The sequence below is a fragment of the Sorex fumeus genome, unplaced genomic scaffold (genome assembly GCF_029834395.1).
Source record: "Sorex fumeus unplaced genomic scaffold, SorFum_2.1 ptg000099l, whole genome shotgun sequence".
Taxonomy (NCBI): Eukaryota; Metazoa; Chordata; class Mammalia; order Eulipotyphla; family Soricidae; genus Sorex; species Sorex fumeus.
Window position 1 is genome coordinate 285,989 of NW_026606156.1, and position 9,085 is coordinate 295,073.

Sequence of the window (9,085 nt, forward strand, 5' to 3'; positions counted from 1 at the left end):
GGGAAGGACGGGAGCCCCAGCCGGGCCCTCCCCGCCCTAGGGAGAAGCCCGCCCGCCGGTCCATCTGGGGTGCCTGAGTTACCCGCCCAGGGTGCCTGCTGCAACCCCTGACCTGCTGACCATGCTCAGTTTGCCTTGCAGAGGGTGAGGGGCAACTGGACAGTACCAAGGCGTGCCCAGTGGGGTGAGGGGTTCAAACCTTGCAAAGAAGCACGTGGCCAGGGCGTGCGGGCCTGGTCTTGGCGAGCACGACAGCACCCGGGGCCTTCCGAGCCGGGGTGACCCTCTCCGGTCAGCCAGGGTTCACTGGCCCTCTGACCCCCAGGCCTCCTGCAGTACCCAGACCTGTCTTCTGCCCAGCTTCTTCAACTGGGGGTAAGGGTAAGGGGTTCACAAACCCATTCAGGGTAGAGGTTCTTTAAAAAAAGACAAAGAAGGAGAAGAAGCAACAGTCAAAATTCTCTGAATGCTTGACCACCAAAAATAACTGGAAGTCCATCAGCTCAGGAATTGGAGGTGTTTTTTGGCAGCAGCAGCCGGGCCCTGGGCCACAGCCCTGGATAGGTAGGTGTGGTCTCAGGGGGCAGCTCTGCCCTGTAGGGGCGCCCTGAGTGGCCCTGCCCCTGCCCTGCGGTTCATTTCTTTTTTTTTTTTCATTTCATCATCCTGTTATTCGTCGATTGCCTCGAGCAGGCCCCAGTAACGTCTCCTTCATCCTAGCCCTGAGATTATATTCACGGCTCTTGAGGAGAATGAGACCCATCATTGTTACTGGTATTTGGCATATTTGGTATGCCACGGGGAGTTTGCCAGACTCTGCCATGTGGGCAGGCTACATTCGATAGCCTGCAAGTTTGTCCAAAGTAGGAATGAGATAATAAGATGTCATAAAAAGATGTCCTGATAAGATGTCGCGTGGTTCCGGGAGCTGGATTTTATAGTCTCTGAGTCTTGGCCGTTGATGGGATTACACGGCACCAGGGGGCCAGGTGGTGGGTGTGACCCCCGCCTACTGGGATTTGGAGGATCTGGGTGGAGGATGCTCGACTCCAATCCGAGTAGGCTTGGAGATCTGGGCCCCGGAACCCGCGTGGATCTGTCCCTCTGCCAGTACCTTCATGTCTTCCTCTTCCTTCCTGCTCCCTGGGGGAAGGAAGGCAGGAAGGTAGGAAGGCAGGAAGGCAGGAAGGCAGGAAGGCAGGCAGGCAGGCAGGCAGGAAGGAAGGAAGGAAGGAAGGAAGGAAGGAAGGAAAATTCTTTTTTTTTTTTTCTCTTTGGGTCACACCCAGCAATGTTCAGCGGTTCCTCCTGGCTCATGCACTCAGGAATTACTCCTGGCGGTGCTGGGGGACAATATGGGATGCTGGGAATCGAACCCGGGTCAGCCACGTGCAAGGTAACCGCCCTGCCCACTGTACTATCACTCCAGCCCCACGTCTGAAATTCTTACCTGTTGTTTTGGTTGCACTCGGGCCTCTACCACACCGCACATAAATACTGTGCCATCAGTCTGGAAAGGCAGTACGTAGGGGGTGGGGTGGGGGGTGGACAGTGCTGGCCTTGTGTGCAGCTGGCCCCGGTTCCATCCCCGGCATCACATATGGTTCCCTGAGCATATCCAAGAGTGATCCCTTAGCACAAAGCCAGGAGTAAGTCCTGAGCCCCACCGGGGTGCCTCCCCGTACCAATTAAAAATAAACACCCCAGCTGGCCAGGGCTTGTGGCCCAGCCTCTGATCCCGGCTTTATGCAAGAATTCTTCCATGTCCTTGAGCCTCTGGAGCTGAATGTGTGGAATGCCAGCCACTGCCCGGTGCTCTGTCTCCTGTCATTCTGGAATGTTCTGCGGCCACCCTGAGCTCCCACCGCCCGCCCCCCCCCCCCCAGCTCAGTGCCCCCAGGGATGGGCTGGGGTGTAGCTCTGACAACTGGCCTTGCCCTTGAAGGCTCCGAGATCCTCCACGCCCAAATTCCAGCCCCGAGCTCTGTCTGAGCAGGTGACTAATCCTCGAGCCTCTTAGTCCAGACAAGCGCTTAAAGTCGTGTTTCTTGTTCTTTTTCCCCTTCTGCTTCCCAGAGGTTCAGCACTTGCCCCCACCAGCCGTGGGGGGCAAAACGGGCCTTTGTGGGCTAGGCAGCAACCTTGTTTACAAGCAAAAGCACCTCACTTCTGTGTGGGAAACAAAAAACATACACAGAGACTCAGGAGTGTGTCCTGCATGGCCTGGGGCCCGCGGGTCCAGCCCGGAGCTCTGGAGTTCCAGTCTCCAAAGGTTCTCTGTTCAAACCCGGAATCAAAACTCAGCCACAGGACACCAGCTTTTCACCTCTGTCTAGAACGCAAAGCTGTGAATCTGGCCACGTGGAGGGATCCTGAGAAATAGAATGTCTTGTTTTTGTTTTTGGTTTTTTTTTTAATCGTTCTTTTTCTAACTTGGGTGCGAGGGTGTAGAAATACAGTGACAGAATCGCCCTCTTCCTCTTCAGGAAAACACCAGCCCTCTAGAAGGCAGTGGGTGGCAATTACACTGTTCACCGCCTGACAAAGACCATGAACCTGTGAGTTAAGTCACCCAACAAGCTCGGTGACGTAGCCCAACGGGAGGGAGGGCCCTTGCCTTGCACGCGGGAAGCCGGGCACTCGCTCCCCGCTCCCCAGGACCACCCAAACCAAAGCAAACAAAAGCATAAAGCATTCGATCAGCACGGGGAAGGATCTTTCTTGTGCTGGGCGCGGTGCAGTCTCCGTGCCAGGAAATAGGCCAAACACACCAGGCAGCAGGAAACGTTACAGGGTGATTGGACATCTTCCTCATCTTCTTGGTGAGGAAGAGGAGCATTCGGGACACACCACAGAGATGCCTCCAGACCCCTCATCAGGGGCAACCAGGAGGGGGAGCAGGCGAGGCCCCTCCCCGCCCCAACAGAGCCCCCGCAGCCAAAAACCTCCAGAACTCAATTGCCGCCCATGCTCATGGCTGCTCTCCACAGGCTTGGACGAGCCTCACCCATGAGTGAATCTGCCGTATAACCGTATTTTACATTTCAGAATTCCAGGAGTACGTGGCCGCGAATACTCTACATCACTGATGTACCAAGAGCAGCACACCGTGTTTGACGGGGTTTAAAGCGGAAGGCGGGGCTGGAGCAATAGCACAGCGGGTAGGGCGTCTGCCTTGCACGCGGCCAACCCAGGTTCGATTCCCAGCATCCCTTATGGTCCCCTGAGCACTGCCAGGGGTGATTCCTGAGTGCAGAGCCAGGAGTAACCCCTGTGCGTTGCCAGGTGTGACCCAAAAAGCAAAATAAAAATAAAAATTAAAAATTAAAAAAAAAATAGAAGGCAACCAGACTCAGGGGGGAAAAATCTCTTCCACAAGGAAACTTTTTTGGACCATTTTTAGTGGACTATTCATAACAAGCAACACAAAATTCATCATTTCAGTTCTGCTTTGGGGGCATGTCTTGGAATGTGGGGTGGAAACATTCAAAATATGGAGTTGGGAAGGTGCAATGGTGGTGGGGTTGGTGTTGGAATGTGATATGTAATGAATTATTGTGGACAAATTTATAAAAATTAAAATAAAATAAAATTTTAAAAAAGAAAGGGTGACGAACTGATTCTATTAGTATACAATCAAATTAAATAACCTCTGAGAGGTTTAAAAAAATAGTATGTATTCAATATGCCAAAAACAGTAACAACAAGTCTCACAATGGAAACGTTACTGGTGCCCGCTGGAGCAAATCGATGAAGAACAGGACGACAGTGCTACAGTGGACCCCCAGAGGCCTCAGTGCCGTGGCTCTTAGTTATGGTTCTGAAGTGTTTGAGAGCAGCCGCCAGGCTCAGGACTGCGACCCAGAAACACCCTTTCAAAAACTTTGGGACCTCTGTTTTTATACTTGAATTATCCCACCCCTTACCTGCTTCTCTCGTCTGATTGCTTAACCCCAATGTGAAAGATGTTTTGAAACTACACTCTGATTGGTTACACCCTAAGTAAGTGAGGTTTTGAGACTCTGATGCTCTGATTACTGAATGCCAGATACATCAGAATGCCAGATAAAGACCAATCAGGTAGTTTCTACAAAAACCACTTGGCTAGTGTATGGAATGGTGCCTCTCTCCTTCACTTTCCAAGGGATCAGAATGAACACAATGAGCAAGTCAGGGGCTGGAGAGAGAGAGTACAGTGGGTAGGGCACTTGCCATACACGGGACAGACCTAGGTCCATCCCGGCATTTCATATGGTGCCTGAGCATTGCCAGGAGTCATTCCTGAGTGCAGAGCCAGGAGCAACACTAAAGCATTGCCCAGTACGGCCAAAAAACTTCATAACTGCTTATCTCAAGGTGATTTAATTAAAATATTTTTTAAAAACTGGAAAAAAATGCAATGTAGATTGTCTAATGGCATAACCTTTCATTTGGAAAATTGGTTAGATGATAACTAACTAATAATACCAGACAGTTACAATTAGGGTGCTGATCAAATATGAAATCACAAAATATTCACTGGAATTTTAGCAAATTATAAATCAAATTAATATAATTTAATTTTTAATTTCTTACTGAAATAACATTGGATTATAACATGATACAGGTTTCAGGTGCGCAGCCTTAAAAATGAAGATTTGCATAAACTACATTCTGTTCACCATGCGCGCACACACACACACACACACACACGCACACACACAAATGAATAAACAAGGAGAGTTGGGCAGAGGATCCAAATTACCCAGGGGACATTAAACAGAAGGGCAGCTGCTTTAGCTGGGTGGCCCGGGAAGGCCTTTTACACCAAGTCTAAAACCTGATTCTGAGAAAACACAGGACAGAGAATTCCGGGGAAAGCTGACAGTGACAACAGGCTGGGCCCTGTCTGCCGGAACTGGCCTGTATTCTGGGAACAGAAGGATCGTCTCAGCCAGAGCCAGCTGCTTGCGGAGGTGGACGGGGCAAATCCTGCAGGGCCCTGGGCAGACCTGACCTCTGCGCGGCCAGAACCCTGGCAGGCTTGAGGCTGGGGGTTGTCGCCTTCTGCAGACGCGGGAGAGCGCCAGCCGCCAGGTAGGGGGGCTGAAGGCTGAGCCTCATCCTGCAAAGCCAAACTAGCCAACCTGCACAGAAGCCCCAGGCGCTCCCCTGGCGTTGCAGGGTAAGCTCAAAGGAACGTGTGAGAAAGGAGGGACCACAGATCCAGGGCGGCCACTCAGGCTTACAGCAACAGCCGCCTTGAAAATCAGGGCGAAGAAATGAAAAGAGAATTTTTCAAGACCTATCACAATGACCGCAAGATTAGTTTCTATATTACACAGAAATAAAACAAGGCCTGGGAAAAGAAATTTAGGAATCTGCCCCCAACTGACGTCTTTTGCTGTCATTTATTTTGCGTCTCGGCAGTGCTCAGGGCTTTCTCCGGGCTCTGTGCTCAGGTGCTGGCGTGGCAGTGCGCAGGGGTGCATCTGCAGGGCTGCACACTTGCCCTCGCCGCTGTGCTGTCTCTCTGCAATGATCCCCTCTGAGAAGCAGCTCGGCGGCTGGGGAGACAAACCCTGGGCTGGGGGGCACATGCCTTGCATGCAGCTGACTCAGTTTGATGCCTGGCAATGCGTGTCCTCACCTGTTCCCCACAGCCCTGCCAGCAACTCACCCCGGGGCACCCAGCCTGGAGTACTCTCTGTGGATGTGCCCCCCCCCAACCGGAAAAATAATAAATTATAATCATGCAAGTTAACGGGAGTCTTGTACTCATGGTAATAAACAGGTGACACTCACGTATTAAAAAAAAAAAAGAAAAATGTGGGGCTGGAGGAATAGCACAGCAGGTAGGGTGTTTGCCTTGCACGTGGCTGACCCGGGTTCGATTCCCAGCATCCCATATGGTCCCCTGAGCACCGCCAGGCGTAATTCCTGAGTGCAGAGCCAGGAGGAACCTCTGTGCATTGCCGGGTATGACCCCAAAAAGCAAAAAATAAATAAAATAAAAAATAAAAACTTTTTGAAATGAACAAAAAGACACAATCGACTTACTTGCGATCACAGTCCCCCGAGACAGGGCCTGCTGACATTTTGGTTTCTGTTTACCAGATGGTGAGCTCTGCGGTGATGTTATCTACTGTTCTCCCAGCATATGCTGGCTACTCCCCAGCATGACATAACTCGTAGATTATAGCCTTATACATTTTTACTCCGTCTACATGTCCACATGGAATGAAAGCACAAAAATGTGAATTGTAATACATAAAATTGCATGCCTATTAGAAAACGAATTAATATGAATATTAACTGAAAATGGAGTTCACTGGAACATGACAAATAGCATAGATCCTTTAAGCCCACTTGTCTATTCCTTATTCATGGGTACAAAATTGTGAGGGCTGGAGCGATAGCACAGCAGTAGGGCGTTTGCCTTACAAGCGGCCAACATGGCCGACCCGAGTTCGATTCCTCCGCCCCTCTCGGAGAGCCCGGCAAGCTACGGAGAGTATCTCACCCACACGGCAGAGCCTGGCAAGCTACCCGTGATGTATTCGATATGCCAAACACAGTAACAACAAAGTCTCCTGATGGAGACGTTACTGGGCCTGCTCGAGCAAATCGATGAACAACGGGAGGACAGTGACAGTGACTAAATTGTGAAAGCGGGGCCAGAGAGATAGAACAGTGGGTGAGGTGCTTGCCTTGCCTGCGGCCGACCCAGGGCTGATCTGCAGTGCACCATAGGGTCCCCCACGAGCCCCGCCAGAGTGACCCCAGAGCCCAGAGCGAGGAGTAAACCCCCAGTATAACAGGTGTGGACAAAAAATACAAAGCAAAATTCCTGGGAGTAAATGTGACACCTTGGTTAGAGTTTGCTGCTGATTGCTTTGGATTCTGAGTGATTTTCGCTTTCTTCCCTTGGCTGACCTAGCTTCCTGTTATTTCTACTTTGCAGAGATAGTCCCCTCCCACCCCACTGAGTTCTGCAGAGGTTAGACCAGCACAGTCAACATCAGACAGATCAGCTGGTGAGAAAGACCAAATTTAATACCCTCTGTATGGAAAATACACGTGCTCTAAATCTAAAGCAAATCTGGCTAAACCAAACTGGGTCCTTGTTCCCTCGAGAACAGGGAGGTTTATGTGGTTCTAAGGGTGGGTCAGCGGCCTGGGGATCAAGGACAAGGGGAGGAAGTCTCACGTGACCAGGAGTGTGACGTCACACCGCCTCACTTCCAGGCCTTCCTCTGACTTCAGAGACATTTCCCCTGAGATCATTTCTGCAGACACCCTTGAATCAGGCAGCCCCTCCTCTGGGGGTCACAGTAAGCTCTCCTGAGGTCCACAGGGCCCGAGGGACAAAGCATGGGCAAAGGTCTGCTCTAGAAGCTTGAGAAAAGTCCATCTGAGGGGGGCTGGAGTGATAACACAGCGGATAGGGCGTTTGCCTTGCACTCAGTCGACTGGGTTCGATTCCCAGAATCCCATGTGGTTCCCCAAGCACCACCAGGAGTAATTCCTGAGTGCCATGAGCCAGGAGTAACCCTTGAGCATTGCTGGGTGTGACCCAAAAAGGAAAAAAAGTAAGTCCATCTGAGCCTTTGGGGAAGACTGACCCCATGCTCCAATGAGTGTTTTTCCTCTACAGGAACTAAAGACAGGATGATGGAACAAGAGCAGCAGGGGCACACACACACACACACACACACACACACACACACACATACACACACAGTGCCGCCATGGAAAGTCATCGGCTCAGTTTGCCAGAGTCACAGCTGATCTCCAGGAGACGGGAGCCCAGCTGCTAATCACAGTTACAGCCATCTTCTGCTGAAAACTTGTGGGGTGGGGGGGCGTCCTCTGGAGCGGGGCGGGCCTAGGACCGGCCTTGCCAGAGCCCCCACAGCCCGACTCTCCTGCCTCACGACTAATCTCTGCAGAGATGCCAAACCGACTAAGAGTCCAGCCATGCTGGTTTTCAGGCTGAAAAACTCTGGGGTTGGGGCTGGAGCAATAGCACAGTGGGTAGGGCGTCTGCCTTGCATGTGGCCGACCCGGGTTCGATTCCCAACATCCCATGTGGTCCCCTGAGCACCGCCAGGAGTGATTCCCGAGTGCAGAGCCAGGAGTAACCCCTGAGCATCGCCAGGTGTGACCCAAAAAGAAAAAAAAAACACTCTGGGGTCTTCTCAGAGTGGGGGTGGGCAGCCTCCCCCCCGCACCCTTATTACTTCCAGAAACTCTCGTGGCTGCAGCCACACCCCCACACCACTGCCGTGCAAGCTTGGGGGACTCCGTAGGGTGCCAGGGGTCGATCCTGGCCCAGCTACATGCAAGCAAGGGCTATCCCCACTGTGCGAGGCTCCTGCCCTCCTGGTGCTCCTTGGCTGCTCTCTGCCCAGGGGGCCGCGCCCAACTCCGAGCAGCCCACTGCGGCCTGAGACACAGACCCGTGGACAGAAATGAGCTTGCAGAGAAGAGAAGCCAAGCACGGCCCCTGCTTTCTCCGTGAGCATTTCCCCTGGGGATTACCTGGAGGGGGAGAGCCCGCTGTGAGGCGCCCCTCCCTCCTAGGGGTTTGGCCAGAGGGAAAAGGACCGAGACGGACGCTGGCCTGCTGCCTGCTGCCCACTGCGAGCTCGGGGCTGGGGCTCAGGTTCGGGTGTGGCCAGGCCCGCCCCCATGCGCCCCCTCCAGCACTGGCTGCCTGGGTGCACCTGTGCACAGCAACAGCACTTGAGCTGGGCGCTTCAGGCATATTCAGAAGGTTCCAGAATGTCGCTCACATCTTCCATCAAGGAGCGGGAAGGGCCCTGTAGGCTACGAGGTGAGGTCCCTCCTGGGAAGGTCTCTTGGGGACAGGCAGGTGTCACTTCCAACTGGGGCTCTCAAACGCTCAGCCCCTGTGTCCTTGTCTGCTCCCAACGGAACCAAGGACAGGTGCGTGGCCCATTTCTGGATCTGGATTTGCAACCAGAATCCTGATTGGACCCGAAAAGGCCCATCTGCCCTGGGTGTTCTAGTGAGGTGACACCTCCCATCAGAGCAGAAGGCAGAAGAGGAAAGGCCCCCAGAGTTGGACACCCAGGAAATC